Raw genomic sequence first — 20,413 nt, forward strand, 5'->3', positions numbered from 1 at the left:
GAGGGCGCCGGTGCCCTCGCGTGCACTCAATATCCGATCCACGACCGAAGTCATGGCCTCCGCAAGATCCGACCCTTTCATCTTCTGCTCTTCTGCCGCCTCCTTCACGTCGGGTTCACCAAAGATGTCGAGGTTTTCCTCGCGGATGCGTGGAATGAGGCGGGACCTCAGGGGTCCTGTACCGAAGAGCAAGAGAGAAAGGACAAGAGACCCACTACGTGCGAGCGTAGATTCACAGGGACACGGCCCTTCGACACAAAGACGCGAGTGGGACAGCGACACAGAGAGACACGAATGTATGTATGTATTAACAAAGACAACAACAAGAACATGGAAGCAACAAAAACACGAAGTCGGTTACAACCGAACAGGCCAGCGAACAGATGTCGATGCCTGTTCGTAAACGGACAGAAAGAAAGGAGCAGGTTGGAGGTGCTGCCGGAAGCACTCGGGCATTCCTCAGAGCAGCGCGAGCCTCCCGAAACCTGCACAGAAGGAAGCTATGGAGTTTGCGAACCAGAGAGAGAGAGAAGCCTTCGCACCCAAACCGGCAGCACTTTGTCCTCGACTCTCCGCGATCCATCCCCCTTCTCGTCTCCCTCCTTTTATAGGCAAGGAAGGAGCAGTTTCCCCTTTACTTCCTACCCACTAAATCTACCTGCCTAGGATCTTCTATGGACAACATTCGAGAAGAGCCGGTTCCTACGCTCCTATGCACCGATTCCGCTTGTGGACGGTTTTCTTCACGACAACGTTGACTCTGGCGCGTCAAACCACATGACGAGCCATAAGGAGTGGTTCTCATACCTTGAGAAACCGATGCAACCGGGAGTAGTCGCAATAGGAGACAACACTCCACATCCAATCGAGAATGTCGGTGAAGTTCCCATGAGCCATGTTAGGCAAAAAGGGAAACTCATGAACGTGTTACACGTCCCGACAATCACAAAGAATTTGGTGTCGATCGGGCAGATCGTCGACCAAGGGATGCAAGTTTGGTTCACGCATCTCGGGTGCTTCATCAAGGAGGAAGGCCAAGTTATTGCGCAAGGGCGTAGAGACGGGAGGATGTTTATCCTCGACACCAATGACGTTGGCACCGCAATGTTCGCAAAAGGACAAAAAGTCGATTCGGATATTGACTTGTGGCACAAGCGGATAGGCCACATCAACTATCAAAGGCTTCAGGACTTGCAATCGAAACAAGTTGTGTTCGGATTGCCCAAATTTAGTGGCTGGAAGGCCCAAATCTATGAAGCCTGCCAGCTAGGGAAGCAACACCCACTTCCTTTCCCCAACGAACGTAACCGGAGTAGGTATACGCCGGAGCAAAACGGCGTAGCCGAAAGGAAAAATCGGTCAATTGTGGAAGCGGCATGGGCAATGCTGGAAGAAAAGAGCTTGCCCAAGTTCTATTGGGCCGAAGCGGTACGAACCGCGGTCAACATACAGAATTGGATCGGAGACAAGGTGTCGGCGCATGAGCTGTATTTTGGAAGGAAACCAAATCTACGACACTTGAGAGTTTTTGGTAGCATTGCGTATGTGCATGTGCCGAAGGAGAAATGGAGGAAGTTGGACACGAAAGCCGAGAAGTGTATCTTGGTCAGCTATTCAGACGAACAGAAGGGTTATAAGTGTTATAACCCCCGAACCAAACAAGCTCGCGTAAGCCGCAATGTTGTGTTTGACGAGTCTGCGTCCTGGTACTTGCCTCCAACTCCAGACCTCAACTCCAACTCTGGACCTCCAGACTCGAGTTCTGACGATGAGGTCAACGAGGCTGAAATGATTCCGGATGACCGCGAAATCAAGACCCTCGATGAGAGTCCGATTTCATTTCGGCTAAGTGGACCGAACGAACGACTGGGTTGGTTTGACCAGTCCAAAGAAGAGCCAGCGAGTAGTGGAGACTCGGTCGTGCATTCCCCGCGTAGGAAGCCGAGGAGATGGTTTACGCGCAAGGAAAAAGGGAAGAAGAAGGTGCCGGAGTACGGCACAGATAAGGGCAAGTTGGATCGACGCGAATCTGACTCCAAGAAGAGCGATGACAAGCCTTCGAGAGTGAAGTCTGCATCGGCCAAGACAGCCTCAACATTGGCTAATGTGCAATTACGCCAATCTACCCACCAGAAGAACCCTGTTGTGTGGTTCGGATACAACGAGTACATGGCGCATCACTATGCGTACATGACGCGTGTAGCAGAAGTGCGTGAGTCGGAGAGCTACATAGAAGCGGCGAAGCAAGCAAATTGGCGTGCTGGAATGGAGGAAGAGATGTGTGCATTGGCAGAGAATGAAACCTAGGACCTAGTTGACGCACCGAAGGGTGTGTGAGCCAATTGGATGTAGGTGGGTGTGCAAGGTCAAGTACAACACTGACGGCTCGGTCAACCGATACAAGGCCCAGTTAGTAGCGAAAGGCTACGCGCAGCAACATGACATTGATTACGATGAGACGTTTGCGCCGGTCGCAAAGATGATGACCGTTCGTGTTTTGCTTGCGGTAGCTGCGGCGAAGGGGTGGCATTTACATCAGATGGATGTCAAGAATGCATTCCTGCAAGGTGAGCTTGAGGAATAGGTGTACATGGTAGAGCCCCCCAAATTTCACTCCAGAATGAACACCTCGGCGGTCTGCCATTGAAGAAGTCCCTTTACGGATTAAATCAAGCCCCGCGTGCTTGGAACGCGAAAATCACGCAGCGATTGCGTCGGAAGGGATTTGTGTCGTCCAAATCGGACTCTTCACTGTTCATTCGGAAAGGTCGCCTCGGGCCGGTTAGTATTTTACTTTATGTTGATGACTTGGTCATCACCGGCGCCGACCTAGGTGAAATTGACCGCGTAAAACTCTAGCTCGCAACATCATTTAACATGAAGGACCTAGGGGACCTTCATTACTTCCTTGGGATCGAAGTGATCCGTACCCCCGATGGCATACTGATCAGCCAACGGCATTACGTGTTGTGTATGCTCTTCAAGTTTGGGATGGCAGATTGTAAGTCTGTCTCGACTCCTCTAGATAGAACCGTCAAGCTTCCCCCCGACTCTGGCAAGGTTTGCGACCCGAAGAGATTCCGACAAATTGTTGGAAGCCTCACTTACTTGACTATCACTCGACCAGACGTCAGTTACCCAGTCGGTGTGATTAGTCAGTTCATGGCGCGGCCAACCAAGGAGCACCTTCAGTGCGCACAACGCGTACTCCGGTACGTCAGTGGCACTAAGTACCGGGGGCTACTATATCGGACCGATACTGCCCCGTAGTTAGTCGGCTACACCGATGCTGATTGGGCCAGAAACGCCGGCGATCACCGATCCACATCTGGATTCGCGTTCTCTCTTGGGAGCACCGCGATCGTGTGGAGTAGCAAGAAGCAGTCGATAGTTGCACTGTAGAGCACCGAAGCCGAGTATAGAGGAGCGGTTGTCACAACATGCAAAGCCATCTGGCTGAAACGGCTACTTAAGGATCTGTAGGAGGAGGTGTCCGATCCGACGATGATCTACTACAACAACCTCAGCAGCATCCAGTTAGTGAAGAACCCTTTCATCCAAGCCCGGACTAAGCCCATTGAGGTGCACTACCACTTTGTTTGCAAGCGTGTCCTCTCTGGTGAAGTCGAACTTCAGTATGTTCCTACGGATCGACAGACCGCCGACATTTTCATCAAGCCTCTTGGTCTCGACAAGATGCGGCAATTCTCGGGTGCGCTTGGGTTGCGACACCTCGATGAGCCGAACTTGAGGGGGAGAGAAGTCCCGGAAGACCACAGAAGGGTGCACTACCACTTTGTTCGCAAGCGTGTCCTCTCCGGTGAAGTCGAACTTCAGTATGTTCCTACGGATCGGCAAACCGCCGACATTTTCACCAAGCCTCTTGGTCTCGACAAGTTGCGGCAATTCTCGGGTGCGCTTGGGTTGCGACACCTCGATGTGCCGAACTTGAGGGGGAGAGAAGTCCCGGAAGACCACGGAAGGGAGCAAGAAAGGAGTGGAAGAAACCGTGACGTCGAGTCGGATGCCGATTTCGATTTCGAGTCGGTTGAAGAAGCCCAGGGTGGATCCGCGAAAGAGTCTGAAAGCGAACGCGAGGTAAGCAACTAAAAGAAAGAAAGAAAGAAAGAAAGAAAGAAAGATATATTAACGTCTTCTAAGGCCAAATTTGGCCCATGAGACAATTGTTTTACAACAAAAGAGTATTTATCCAGTCATCATAACTAAAATAAAATTAAGTAAAAAATAGAACTTAAACTAAAAGAGTTCTAGTAGTGTACAATACGTAGTATACTCGAAAGTGACTATACACTAAGCCTAATTTTATTTCCACCCAAGCCTCTCGAAAAGAAGTGGGGGGTCAAAGGGTCTTGATGTGGGTGTGACCCGTGGTTCCAATGTAGAGAGTGCCCTAGCCATGGCTTCTAGGCGGTATAGCTCACGTACCCTTATTTTCAATATTGCTTCCACATCACATCGAGTTGCTTTGAAACCCGGCACCTGAGGACGTCTGGTTCTTCTCTGGTTTTCTGCCTCATCAATGGAAAGGTCGAGTGGTGCAAGTGTGTCGGCATTCGTTGTCTCCTCTTGTTCCTGAAAAACTTCATTTGTTATATGTTCGTGATCATTAGCAACATTATTGTCAACATTTTGTAACTTATTCTCTCTGTGTTGTTTTAGCTCTAGAATGTATTTGCCTAATTTCTTTATATCTAGAGTATCTAATAGTTTGGGGAGGGTGGGAGACGAACCAAGTATGTCTTGGTATTTTGCCCTTATCTCGGCATAGGTTGGACACTTGCATGTAAAGTGGTACTCATCCTCTATCTCTATGTGACATAACCTACATATCCTTTCCTCCCTAGGGACTCCACTAGTACGGCCATTCTCAATCTCAAGTTGGTGAGATGATATTCTAAGTTGTCCAATGGCAACCCTTAGTGCATGTGGTAAGAATACATCTAGATATTTTGGCCGCGTGATAAAACCTAACTCAGAGAAGTGCATGAAGTGTTTCTTATAGTACAACATTTTAGATGGGAGTGGCTCTAGTGGGGTGATCCATTTACACCGAGTGTAAATTTGCCATATTTCTTGGCGTATTACTTTATTGCGGTCCTCATGAGAGATTAAAGTGTTATCACTTGTGTGGTTGTACCTAAGGGGAGGTAAGTTATTAATGTCTAGACCATTTGCAAGAAGCCAACTCACCATCATGCCATACCATGAGCTAGTATAGCTGGACTCATACAATGATCAAGAGGCCTTAAAGGCTTGATGAGATATTCTATCATGTGGTTGGCTATGTATCCTGTGAATGAAGACTACAAGTTGAAAAAGTGCCTCTACTAACATTGGGGGTAACATGAACTCAGCCCTAATAATGTCATGTGGTACAGTCGATTTGCTTCGGAGTTGGCATGATAGCATCATCACCAATGGTCTCTCTAATTGCGTCCACATGAAAGACGGTAATCCTAGAGCCCAAACCGCTGATGCATAAATGAGGGAGGGGGTCACTAATGAGTCAAAGAGCCACCCTTTAGTCCATGGCTCTTGAAAGTGTGCTTGGTGGCATTGTCTCTCTAGGAGTGAGAGGGATGCATGTCCTCTCGTGAGTCTATCCTTCGATGCCTGTGTCATCGAAAATTTACCTGAGCGAGCACTACAAGTGACTCTGAGATAGACGTATGATCCAACCACCTCGACTGGGCTATGGGAGATAGTTAGGTGACACTTAGCTCTAACTTGGGCCGATGTGTGGAAGATAAGGACTTTTGTTTTCCCTAGATTCACTACCAATTCTCATTGTACACAAAAGTCATCTAAGGCATTAAGGTGCCTTTGTAGGTCGTGTTCGGATTTAGAGAGCAAAACTATGTCATCCGCATAGAGCAAGATACGAACCTGCGTATCCCCAAGGACCACTCCGATGCCTCCCTCACGAGCAATAAAATCTGTGATCTCATCAATGTAGATCCCAAAAAGTGTCGGTGATAGGGGGCAACCTTGTTTTACACCAATAGTGCTAGTGAAACGATTAGATAGGCCACTTGGGCATCAGACACACCCGGACACTTGTTCATATAGTGCGTAGATGGCCCATACCATATCATCTAGTATCCTCAAGCTTTTAATTCTATCAAACAACCGCTCTCTAGGGACTGTGTCAAAGGCTTTGCGGAAGTCCACAAAACAACAATATAATTTCTTCTTGCGAGCCTTAGTTTGGTCAATTAGGCATCTAAGTGTGAAGATATGATCAATAGTGGAGAAGGCTCGTCTAAAGCCAGCTTGTTCAGGTGCACAAAGGTTTAGGGTCTCCATATAGTCGCTAAGCTCTGCTTCCATTACTGCACCATATAACTTAGCAAGGGTATGGCCTATCATAATGGTCCTATATGTATTTGGGTCCATGGGGTCCCCCCCTTCATGTATGGGGGCCACTGTATTCATAGTCCACTATGGTGGAAAACCCTCCACAAGGGCACGATTGAAGATTAGAGTTAGCAAGGGAGCTAGGCACTCTCTCGCATATATAATGTGTTCTGCTCGCAATCCTGTGTGGTCCATGGACTTCCTATGTTGTAATTTCTTTATGAACTTCACGACCCTAGAGGTCGTGAAAAGTGTCCCCGTGGTAGGCCGGGGTGTGGAAGGCATTGGAATGGGTGGTTGGTTTGGGATTTGGTAAAGTCGCTCTGTATATGTGTGCCAAGTTTCGGGATCTTCAATGGGTGTTTGTGTTCTTGGCTCCCGTAGTCTCTTCCATGCCGTGGCGCAATCGCTACTCATGATCATATGGTAGAGTTCCCAATATTGGGATGCCTCCCACGCTCGTCTCTTACGACGTGTCATCTTGCGCATTTCTTTGCGAGCTTGTATGGAGGTAATACTACCATTGAGTTGCGATACTGTAAGTTGTCTATGTAAGTCCCTACAATCCTCGTCATACCATTTATTTTGTGGCATTGATCCTGATCTACCTTGATTTGAGTGTTTTGTATATGGGAAACTGCTAGCTGCTGCGGAGTGAAGGATGTGTGTGAGTTTTGTACTAAGGCTTTCTAACGGTAGGGAGGGATCAAGGGAGGGGAGATGGGCCTGAACATGTTGAGAGTATATGTCAGAGAGCTCATGTGTGAAATGTATTGTGGTGTGATGGCATGGTTGACTAGACTTGGTGACCTTAGAGATATCACATTTTAGCTCGAAGTATAAGAAACTATGGTCTGCGCCAATAGGGCATGGGGCCACTCGGAAGGAGTTAATCATGTGGGTAGCTTTAGGGTGCCCTATTAGATAGTCAACTGTGCTTTCCCCTCCTCCATGTGGGAAACATGTGAGCTCTTCCGAGCCCGGCCACTTAGCTAAACCATTATATTTGACCATCCAGTGCCGACTGCCAAGTTCGAGCAGATGATGGCCAAAGCTCATGGCGTCCGCACCTTGATCCTTTGATCTACGTGTGGTGCCTATGTCTAAAGGATCAACATTTACCATTTCTAGGTTTCTATTCATCTGAAATACTGTGCATTGTCAGGATTGGGTTCTTGCATTGAAGTCTCCTACAAGAAATACTTCTCCTTGGGAATAATATCGGATTATGTCATCCGATAGGGGTTTGTATGGAGAAGGCCCATGTGGCCTTCCTTCATCGACTAATCTCTCCAAGCCACCAATATTATAACGGGATCCTTTTGGGGGAAAGTAACAAATGGTGAAAAATACTGCCTGGTCTTTGCTTGTGGAGACTTTCACCCACATAAAACGAGCTTCTAGGTCTATCTTCATTATTTCTATCCTATTATGTAGCTCTCTACGAAACAGTATTGCGACACCTCCAGATCCCCTAGTAGTGTGTCGACGTGAGGTTTGTCTAAAAGCGGACTCCCAACGGAATCCATCGACCTGTGGGAGTCCTCTATTTGGGCTCTGATGTGTTTCTACCAAGAAAAGTATATCAGATACCTTCAGTATCTCCTCTAGGCGGTCGGGGTGTGCCCAGAGTGCGCCGCTACAATTCCATAGGGTCATCCTAAGTGCACTTTCTGTCACATGGGCCACACACCGTCAATTAGTAGTGTGATCATTTATGATCATTCACTCGTCTCGGTAAAAGGCGCGATGGCCTTCTTTACGAGCTTGCATAACTCGTGGCAAACAACTCTTGCGATGCTCAATTTGCATCTTAGTGAGGTCTTCATCGAGATAGATGGGGTCCCCACCCATTCCTCGAAGGATTGGTCTCTTCTTAAAGAAAGTGATTCTAGAGTCTAAGTCTTTAAATTGAAGAACTAAGGCTCTCTTCCTAGTTGTGTCACGCCCGGCCCTCCATGCTTTGGTGATAGGTAGGGCCTCTGTGTACCCTAACATTTTCCCAAGTGTTTGTGCGTCCTCATTTGGGGATGCACCTTCCTTGAGCCCAGTGACACGTACATTTTAGCGTTGGGCCTGACGCATTTTCTCTTCTTCAAGGGTGGTATTAACAACATTTTCATCTTTTATTTCTTTTTTAATGTTTCTTTTAACCACATCTACCCAACCCATTTTAGCTAACTCTATGTTATTATTAACTTCCTCTTTAACTTTTTTAATTTCGTCCTTTATATCCTCTATAGAGGATATTTCACCGTCTTCTCGAGATACCTCAATGTCCTTAAGTTGTTTTTTAAGGTCGGTGTTTTCCACTTTAAGTTGTTCTATTTCGGCCTTGAGGGCGTCTTTTTCCTCTCTATCTTTTTTCTTGTGGGTTTCGGTGTCTTTCACCCATTTTTTCATATCCATCTCTATTTTTGTTAAACGATTAAACATATCTAAAAAGTCCTCCTTACTTATAGCCTCGTCTTGTATATCCTTATGTTCCTTAGTTCGTTTAGACGTCATTGTGGTGTCAATAAGAAAAAAAGGTAAAATAAATGGGTTCGAGACTTAGCCGAGTTTGTGTGTATGTCGCAATCACATCGGCATTTTGTAGCACGCGATGAGCACACCAAAAGAACCCACCCACGAACTCGTCAAGAAAATGGCACTTCACAACGTCAAGAGAAAACGGAGAAGAAACACCCCGCGACGGCGACGGTGGCGGCGGCTGTCGTCAAACGACAGCAGACGACGGCAGCAGACGGCAGATGACGGTAGCAGACGACGGCTGCACACGGTAGCAGACGGCAACAGCCGCAAACAGCGGTAGTCGTCAGACGACGACAGCAACAGTCGGTTGCAGACGACGGCGACGGCGACGACACTAAACGGCGACAGCAACGGCAAAGAAAGAGCCAAAGCCAGCCAAGCATGGGGGAGATGAAGCCAACTCGGACAAGAGTGAAAACCGATCGGAGGAAGCTGATTCGGTTCGGATGTTTGATTCAGAGACGCCGAATCGACCGAGGGCCAAGCGGAAGAAAGGGCAGCCGAAGAGGCACCAACATCACAACAACAAGGGAGCTGAGAAGGGTCGCACAAGCACACACGCCGACTGGAAGGGTCGAGGCATGCGGAATCAAACAAGACGAGGAGCGCGAGCGAGGCGTGAAGCCAGAAGAAACCGGAGTGGTGATCTGAAAGAACCAGAAGAGCCTCAAGTTGAGCTTGAGGGGGAGTATTGAGATACAAGCTCAACATTGGCCGGATCGGCTGTGCAAGCCAAGAACTGGATCGGTTGGGACCGATCGGTTAGGCCGGACCGGTGCGTAAACCAGGTGTGCAAACCGGTGCGCAACAAGAAGCCATAGCATTGCGTAAACCGGGTGTGCAAACCGGTGCGCAACAAGAAGTTGTAGCGGTGCGCAAACCGCGAAGCCGTTGGAAAGATATTCCGCGAAGCACATCCTATGTACAGATTGAGTATTATTATTTTGTATAGAGTTGTGTGTATTGACACTCTCTCTCTCTCTCTCTCTCTTTAAAGACTTAGACTCTAGAATCACTTTCTTTAAGAAGAGACCAATTCTTCGAGGATTGGGTGGGGACCCTATCTATCTCGATGAAGACCTCACCAAGATGCAAATTGAGCATCGCAAGAGTTGTATGCCAAAGGTTATGCAAGCTCGCAAAGACGGGCATCGCGCCTTTTATCGAGATGGGCGAGTGATCATAAATGATCGCACTACTAATTGACGGCGTGTGGCCCATGTGACAGAAAACACACTTAGGATGACCTTATGGAATTGTAACGGCGCACTCTGGACACACCCCGGCCGCCTAGAGGGGATATTAAAGGAATCAGATATAGTTTGCCTAGTAGAAACACACCAAAGCCCAAATAGGGGACTCCCACGAGTCGAAGGATTTCGTTGGGAGTCGGCTTTTAGACAAACCTCACGTCGATGCACTACCAGGGGATCTGGAGGTGTCGCAATATTGTTTCGGAGGGAGCTACATAATAGGATAGAAATACTGAGCACTGACCCAGAAGCTCGTTTTATGTGGGTGAAAGTCTCCACAAGCAAGGACAAGGCAGTAATTTTCGCCATTTGTTACTTCCCCCCAAAAGGCTCTCGTTATAATCTGGCTGGCGAGGCGAGATTAGTTGATGACGGAGTGCCACATGGGCCTTCCCCATATGAACCTCTATCGGATGACATAATCCGATATTCTTCCCAAGGCGAAGTATTCCTTGTAGGAGACTTTAATGCGAGAACCCAATCCCGACAATGCACAATATTTCAAATGAATAGAAACCTAGAAATGGTAAATGTTGATCCTTCAGACATAGACACCACACGTAAATCAAAGGATCAAGGTGCAGACGCCACGAGCTTTGGCCATCATTTGCTCGAACTCGGTAGTCGGCACCAGATGGTCATATATAATGGTTTAGCCAAGTGGCCAGGTTCGGAAGAGCTCACATGTTTCCCACATGGAGGAGGGGAAAGCACAGTCGATTATCTAATAGGACGCCCTGAAGCCACCCACATGATTAACTCCTTCCGAGTGGCCCCATGTCCTATTGGCGCGGACCATAGTTTCTTATACTTCGAGATAAAATGCGATATCTCTAACGTCACCAACTCTAGTCAACCACGCCATGACATCACAATACATTTCACACATGAGCTCTCTGACATATATGCTCGACATGTTCAAGCCCATCTGTCCTCCCTTGATCCCTCCCTACCTTTAGAGAGCCTTAATACGAAACTCACACACATCCTTCATTCTGCAGCGGTTAGCAGCTTCCCATACACGAAACACTCCAATCAAGGTAGAGTAGGATCTATGCCACAAAATAGATGGTATGATGAGGATTGTAGGTGCTTACATCGACAACTTACAATATCGCAACTCAGTGGTAGTATTACCTCAGTACAAGCTCGTAAAGAAATGCGCAAGATGACACGTCGTAAGAGACGAGCATGGGAGGCATCCCAATATTGGGAACTCTACCACATGCTCATGAGTAACGATTGTGCCACTGCATGGAAGAGATTACGGGAACCAAGACCACAAACACCCATCGAAGATCCCGAAACTTGGCACACTTATACAGAGAGACTTTACCACATCCCAAACCAACCACCCATTCCAATGCCTTCCACACCCCGACCTACTGTGGGGACACTCTTCACGACCTCTAGGGTCACGAAGGTCATAAAGAAATTACAACATAGGAAGTCCATGGACCACACAGGGTTGCGAGCAGAACACATCATATACGCGAGAGAGTGCCTAGCTCCCTTACTAACTCTAATCTTCAATCGTGCCCTTGCAGAGGGTTTTCCATCACAATGGACCATGAACACAGTGGCCCCCATACATAAGGGGGGGGACCCCATGGACCCAAATACTTATAGGACCATTATGATAGGTCATACCCTTGCTAAATTATATGGTGCAGTAATGGAGGCAGAGCTTAGCGAGTATATGGAGACCTTAAATCTTCGTGCACCTGAACAGGCCGGTTTTAGACGAGCCTTCTCCACTATTGACCATATCTTCACACTTAGATGCTTAATTGACCAGACTAAGGCTCGCAAGAAGAAACTATATTGTTGTTTTGTGGACTTCCGCAAAGCCTTTGACACGGTCCCTAGAGAGCGGTTGTTTGATAGGCTTAAGAGCTTGAGGATACCAGATGACATGGTTTGGGCCATCTACGCACTATATGAACAAGTGTCCGGGTGTGTTCGATGCCCAGGCGGCATATCCGATAGTTTCACTAGCACTATTGGTGTAAAACAAGGTTGCCCCTTATCTCCGACTCTTTTTGGGATCTACATTGATGAGATCACAGATTTTATTGCTCGTAAGGGAGGCAATGGAGTAGTCCTTGGAGATACGCAGGTGCGTATCTTGCTCTATGCAGATGACATAGTTTTGCTCTCTGAATCCGAACACGACCTACAAAGGCACCTTAATGCCTTAGATGACTTTTGCACACAACGAGGATTGGTAGTGAATCTAGGGAAAACTAAAGTCCTTATCTTCCACACGTCGGCCCAAGTTAGGGCTAAGTGTCACCTAACTATCTCCCATAGCCCAGTTGAGGTGGTTGGATCATATGTCTATCTCGGAGTCACTTTCAGTGCCCGCTCAGGTAAATTTTCGATGACACAAGCAGCGAAGGATAGACTTACAAGAGGACATGCATCCCTCTCACTCCTCGAGAGACAATGCCACCAAGCATACTTCCAAGAGCCACGAACTAAAGGGTGGCTCTTTGACTCATTAGTGACTCCCTCTCTCATGTATGCATCAGCGGTTTGGGCCCCAGGACTACCATCTTTCATGTGGACGCAATTAGAGAGACCATTGGTGATGATGTTATCACGCCAACTCCGAAGCAAATCGTCGGTCCCACATGACATTATTAGGGCTGAGTTCACTCTACCCCCTATGTTAGTAGAAGCACTTTTTCAACTGGTAGTCTTTATACACAGGATACATAACCAACCACTTGATAGAATATCCCACCAAGCCTTTAAGGCTTCTCGAGCATTGTATGAGTCCGGCTATACTAGCTCATGGTATGGCATGATGGTGAGTTGGCTTCTTGCCAACGGTCTAGACATTACTAACCTCCCCCCCCTTAAGTACGACCACACGAATGATAACACTTTACTCTCTCATGAGGACCGTAATAAAGTAATACGCCAAGAAATATGGCAAATTTATACCCGGTATAAATGGATCACCCCACTAGAGCCACTCCCATCTAAAATGTCGTACTATAAAGAACACTTTATGCACTTCTCTGAGTTAGGTTTTATCACGCGCCCAAAATATCTAGATGTATTCTTACCACATGCACTAAGGGTTGCCATTGGTCAACTTAGAATATCATCTCACCAACTTGAGATTGAGAATGGACGTACTAATGGAGTCCCTAGGGAGGAAAGGATATGTAGGTTATGCCACATAGAGATAGAGGATGAGTACCATTTTACATGCAAATGCCCCACCTATGCCGAGATAAGGGCAAAATACCAAGACATACTTGGTTCCTCTCCCACCCTCCCTAAACTATTAGATACACTAGATATAAAGAAATTAGGTAGATACATCTTAGAATTGAAACACCACAGAGAGAACAAATTACAAAACGTTGATAATAATGTTGCTAATGTTTACCAACATATAACAAATGAAGTTTTTCAGGAACAGGGGGAGACAATGAATGTCGACACACCTGTACCACTCGGACTTCTCCTTGATGAAGCAGAAAATCAAAGAAGAACCAAACGCCCTCGGATGCCGGGTTTCAAAGCAACTCGACGAGATGTAGAAGCAATAAAGAAAATAAGGGAACGTGAACTACACCGCCTAGAAGCCATGGCTAGGGCACTCTATGCATCGGGACCATGGGTCACACCCACACCAAAAACTTTTGACCTCCCACTTCTTTTTGAGAGACTTGGGTGGAAATGAGATTAGGCTTGGTGCAAAGTTTTGTACACTACTAGAACTTTCTTAGCTTAAGCTATTTTCTTTTATTTTTAGTTTTGATGATTGGATAAACACTCATCTTTTGTTGTAACCTATTTGTCTCATGGGCCAAATTTGGCCTTAGAAGACGTTAATATATCTTTCTTTCTTTCTTTCTTTCTTTCTCTCTCTCCCGCGCACTGTGTGTGTCCAACCTTTCCATTAAACCTGTGTTTTCCTTACGTTCGGTTTTCTGTTGCTTCCGCACATTGTTCCTTTTAACATTCCGGCCACAAGGAAAAAAGGGACCGGAAAGGCGTGAACAGGCGTGTGCACGGATGTGCGCGAAAACTTTAATAGGAAAAATTAAATAAGGGAATAAATCTAGGCGAATCTCTATCCGGGAGGGCATAAGTTAATTACATGGTGTGACAGCTCCTTCCCGCTTTGGCCTATAAAAGGAGGAGGAGAGGGTTGATCATTATCGCGCGTTTAAAGGGGAACGAAGTGTTGTCCGACTGGGAACCGAGCACCTATTCTCTGCATTTTCTTTTTGTTTCCTCTTAGGTCAGACGCCTCTGCTCGCGTAGGAAGCCCGTGTGCTCCCGGCAGAGGCTCCACATTATACTTTGGTGATTGGTTTGCGTGGGTTGCTCGCTGAGATCGAAGCTCGACTACCGGTCGAGCCAGTTGTAACTTCTCTATCTTCTAATCGAGATGTTGGTATGCATTTCTTGTTGATCATCTAACATGTTACCCCGATCCCAGCCAAGCCACTTGGGCCCTCTGCATCTCGACACCTAACATCTTACGCACCCTCCGTCTATCTTATTCCCCTTCTTCTTCTTTAACTCTTCGGTCTGAGGCCCCCATGGTCCCCCGCCTAGCTTCACACACACGCGCGTAGTTACGCAACATAATTTGGTGAACCCGACATGAAAAGGCGGTAGAGGAGTCTGAAGAATGAGGGGAAGTGAGCTTGTTGAAGCCATGGCGGTAGCCATTGGCTGGCTAGTGAGCGCTAGTGAGGGCACGGGTGCCCTTGACAGGGCCATCGAAACAATCGCATGCACAGTAGGCCGATTTGGTGGGAAGAACGTGAAAAGTTACCTTGAGGCCTACCAGAACGTCCAGGAACCAGTGGTGGCGCTAATAGACCATGGATCTGAAATCAACCTAATGTCCATGGATTTCTACAAGAAAGGGAAGTGGCCGATCAACACCAAGCACGGATGGAAAACACACGCAGCTACGTGCGCTATGGAGGAGCTACACGGGGCATGCCCGAATGTACGCGTGAAGATTGGCGATATCAAGATTGATCAACACTTTTTCATACAGGAGACCTCCTCGCACCCGGTGATTCTTGGAGAACCATACATTATGGTGGCCCGTATGGAGACCAAAGTGTTGGACAATGGTTCGGCGTACACGCAGGTGAAGAGCCAAGATGAGCGTCACTCCATCCAATTTCTAACTATGCGACTGAATCACAAGCGTAACCGCGAGTCTCTCGGCAGCGACGACCGAGAGGATGTTTAGAGAGGGCTATCAAGGCGTGGGGCCACGGTAGTCTGAACAACCCGGAGAAACCCCACACATGTACCATAGGTAGGAAATGTTGGTTCTCCGACAACGGAGGTTGTATTATAGCCAGCGTCAGCGGCCAGAAAAAGAAGCAGGTCGAAGAGCGTTTAAGGGCGTGCGGTGCCCTTGGCTCTGACGATGAGATTAGCGACGCCGTGGAGGTGGTCTCATTTGCTCAAGAGGGACCTCCCATCTTCCTCGTCATCTATGTGGATGACATGCTACTCTCCAGTTGACATGTCAGAGATCTTGACGAACTTGATCGGCAATTGCGGTTGAAGTTTGCCATGAAGGATCTCGGTCCGACAAGACACATTCTCGGGATGAAGATAAGTCGGAATAGGAATCGACAACGGTTATTTCTGTCTCAATCTGACTATATTGGACGTGTCTTAGAACACTTCAACATGCAATCGGCCAAATCTGCCTCGACCCCGCTCCCAAATAAGTCGTCGGTTGTCTTAGCGAGACTGCCCGACATCCGGTCCAGAGGGGGAAATTATGAAGTCGGTACCATATGCACCAACAATCGGCTCCTTAATGTACGTGATGGTCGTGACACGACCTGACATTGCTCATGGTGTCGAAGTCATCACCAGATTCATGCACAATCCCGGTTTATCGCATTGGAACGTGGTAAACCATGTGTTCTGATATCTGGTGGGCACAAAAGACTATGGCATCCTATTCGACCCGAATGACACTTCAGGCATAATCGGATACAATGACTCAGACTTTGTCGGTTGTGTGGACAGTCGAAAATCGACAACCGGTTATTGTTTCAAATTCGTAAATGGAGCAATCTCGTGGAGGTCGAAACTTTAGGTGTGCACTTCTACATCAACGACCGAGGCCGAATACGTAGCCGTGTCCGACACGGTGAAAGAGGCCTTATAGTTCGAGTTGTCTATAGTGACAGTCATGGCGTTGTCGCTCTGTCAAAAAATCCGATCCAACACAATGCCTCGAATCACATCGACATGAGATATCACTTTGTTCGAAACTGTGCCATTTCAGGTAAAATCGACCTCGAGAAGATACCTACAGCCGATAATGTCGCAGACGAGATGAACAAGTGTCTTTTGGCGGATCGATTTCGATCCCTTTAGCATTACATGGGTGTAACAAATAATAGGTCTGATTCAGAACGGTTTTGGACATTTAGCTTCAACTGTTCGAGACTCGGCTTCAGTCCTTCCGATCCCAGCTGACCCGGCCTTCTATTCTCAGATCTTGCCGAACTCGAACAAAGCCTACTTGCTTGTTTACTTTGTATAATATGTAATTCTTGTTTATTCTTTCTATTCTTTTTTCATATACACCCATAACGGGGGAGTGTCGAATACGGGTCTCTAATGGACGTATTCACATTGTCCTATTGGACATACTAGGTTTATACCATATTTGTAAATACTGGGAAGGGCAGTTGCCCTAGGTCAGTGGTATATAAACTAACCCTTGTAACCTAGTCAGTGGTGGTTGCTCATTCTATACATTGAGTTGTTGAGCTTGAGTAACAAAGTTCATCTTGTGCCCAAGTTTCTATTCTTGAATTCTTGAATTCATGTTTGATCTTGTTAAATGATTCAGTTTTTTGTAATCATTAATCTACACGACTTGTACCTGTTAATGATCTTTCACTAGAGGAGTATAACAAGCCCTTGTACCTCTTTCATGCTAAGTGAGCTCTACCATTTGAGCCACATCTCCCACGACATCGGGAGATGTCATATGGGCATAAAGAGGTATTTTTTCCTGACACTTATTTGACTTCATCACTTGTGCCCCAAGGCCTAATCTTACATCAAATAGGTGTGACCTAAGTCACATGGAAACAATGGTTAGGATGGTGCAACATATATGTAGTATAACGTCTAAAGTGAGCCTCCACATTTTTCCCATGTCATGATACATCGGCATTGCAAAAAGCCTCATTCACAAAGGAATTTATTGATGTATCATGAAGCAAGTATGTGCCTTTTGGATCGTTTTTCTTGTTTCCCATGGGATTTTAGGAAGTACATGTAATGGATTTTTTTGAACATTAAACATATTGTGGTGTGCATGTGTTCCTTTGTGCCGCCCTTTTAGCACACCCTGTTTAGCTAAGCCAACCCAAATGGGTACATTTGTATCAACTATAAATTGAGTAAGAAGTAAGAAGCTAAGTAGGTTGGTTTTGATCTCTTATGTGCATTTCACATATTGGTGGAGATGCAGGGTACCAATCCCCCACGTCCAAGCATCCACCTCTTCCCCCTCACCTTAGGTGTCCACTAACTTCTTGTCCCACAAGTTTCTCTGATCTCCCTCCTACACGATAGCCCTCCTGTCCACCACCTCAGCCAAGTCCAGGTGGCCCTCAGTCCACAGGAGCAATTGATCTTTCTCCGTCAATTGATCTTTCCCCGATCCCCCTCTGACACGATAGCCCTCTTGTCCCCCACTTCAGCCAAGTCCAGGTGGCCCTCAGTCCACATGAGTGATTGATCTCTATCCACCAATTGCTAGCTTGTTTTCCGTCACTAGCCCCGTCCAACTATTATACGATCAAGGCCGCCAGTTCCACGGGGATGTCCTCAACGTCCTTGCAGCTCAACTAGGTGTTCAGCATGTGTTTAAGTCCCCATACCATCATTAGACAAATGGCCTCACCAGACGCCTCAACAAGACCCTCAAGAAGGAGATTGCCTCTTACATTGATCCATGCCACAAAACGTGGAATCAAATCTTGCCTTTCATCACCCACGCCTACAATACATCCGTATAGGCTTCGACACGGATCAACCCTTCTCGAGCACTCTATTGGCGTAACCCTCAAGTCCCACCAGAATCGTCCATTGATGTCCATTTGAAACCTGCCAACATGGATAATGTCACTTGGGAGCTCTATCTCCAACAAATGCTCCCCCTCCTTCGACAAGCCATGACTCAAGTTTTTGTTCCTATTCCTAATCCTCGGTCTCTTGTTTCTCTCATGGGGGAAATGTGGTGTGCATATGTTCCTTTGTGTCACCCTTTTAGCACACCTTGTTTAGCTAAGCCAACCCAAATGGGTACCTTTGTATCAACTATAAATTGAGTAAGAAGTAAGAAGCTAAGTAGGCTGGTTTTGATCTCTTATGTGCATTTCACAATATATTGAAAAAACCCTTCCATTACCACAATCTTAACGAGAATTATCTCGTCTTAAGTGGAAGGGGACATGTGTTTATTGTCTTGGAGAAACGAAAATGCATTTAAACATTTTCAAACTCTTTCCAAGAGGACAAAGGGGTGTTACCACCCTATGCTTCTACCCCATAGAGAAACATTGGTGTCACCAAAGTGTTGAAAATGTATTGGTTAAGGATTGAGGACTTAATTTCTCCATGATTACATGTGCTCTCAACTGCATAATATATTCTCTTTCCCACCTCTAAGCGGTTATAGCATATTCATTCTATCTACAATATGAAGGAACTTCAAGGCCAAGGTATTAAAGTTTTCTATCAATGATTTGCAGATAATGCATGATTCACCCTTATTTTGGCTCTTCACAAGTATAACCTTTGTTTTAGAGCTATTGACACTCAACTTTGTATACATGCAAAACACTTCCAATGCCCTCATTAGATAGGTAGATAGATAGATAGATTTTATTATTGTCTTCAAGAGAGAGAAGAGAGAGAGGCTTAGCTTTAGCTCTAAGGAATCAAAAATGAAGAAAAACCTTTGCACAAAGGGTTATATTTTGTCCTTCTCTAACATTGTCCCTTTTGCACTTAGAGGTATTAAATGTTTATAAATGTTACCTTTATGCCCTATTAGATTGTTTCGCTCATTCTCTCAGTTGCCTTACATCTCCAATGACATGGCTCTCTTGTGAATCCCCATAGGATAGGAGGTAAGATGTTTGAAGGTTGTAAAAACTCAATCTCCTCCTTACACTTCCCATTGATACGCTCTAACACCCTTATAAATTTTCTCTCAACGAAAGAGGAGTGTTGGAATGCTTGTCGATAAATCATTAGATGGCTCCATATTTGCCTAAAATAAACGTCAATATGTACGTGTGATTGTATATTATATGTATGTAGTATGTACAATTGTGTGTATGTGTATATGTATATGTATATGTATGTATGACGATAGTATGTTTGTACAATTATGTGTATAGTCATTGTGTGAATATGTATGTATGTGTATGAATATTGTATAATCAAATGTGTGCGTACGTAATCATGCATGTGTAAAAGGGAATAAAACCATATTCTTTGGTTTTAACAACCCTATGTATTGTAATGTTTACAATTTAGAATAATTGTCGATCTGAAAACCAAGCTCATGAGTCATGTTCATGTATTGATGTGTCATTTTGCCATATAAGAGGGACCCAGAGAAACATGTGCAAATGATACGTCTCTCGTTATTCAATTTTGATTTACTTTTAGATTTCATATGTGATACAGGGACTATTCTCGATACATGTAACATGGTTACTCTATCATCTTGTATGAATAATTTATTGTTAAATCATATTACTTTGTACACATGCATAGTTCTAAGCTTACGAGGATTGGACTCAAAGGTATGGTCTCACAATTCTAATGAGTTAAAATGTCAATCAAAATCCTCAAATTGGACAAGACCGAGATGGAATTTTCACGAGAAAACATGAATTGTGTCATCGATTTGGATTTGGGTTTGGATTACGTAGCAGGGGTGGGATTTCTTCACAAAGATATTGTTGATACGTGAGGCGAATAATCAGCGACAAGGCCAAATCATGGATGGATACACCCGAAAAAGATTTTATGGACATATATATATATATATATATATATACATATACATACATTGACATAGGCGACAAGAAGGTAGATTCGTAATGTATTGGAGGTACATGCATGCAATGACAAATCGTCGCATTTCATCATCCCATTGATTCCCTGGGGAGACACTTTGTTTGGTTGCGGGG

The sequence above is a fragment of the Azolla caroliniana genome, unplaced genomic scaffold, assembly GCF_043228905.1.
Source record: "Azolla caroliniana isolate FFs.n. ecotype wild unplaced genomic scaffold, voAzoCaro1.0.p SCAF_16, whole genome shotgun sequence".
NCBI classification, from domain to species: Eukaryota; Viridiplantae; Streptophyta; class Polypodiopsida; order Salviniales; family Salviniaceae; genus Azolla; species Azolla caroliniana.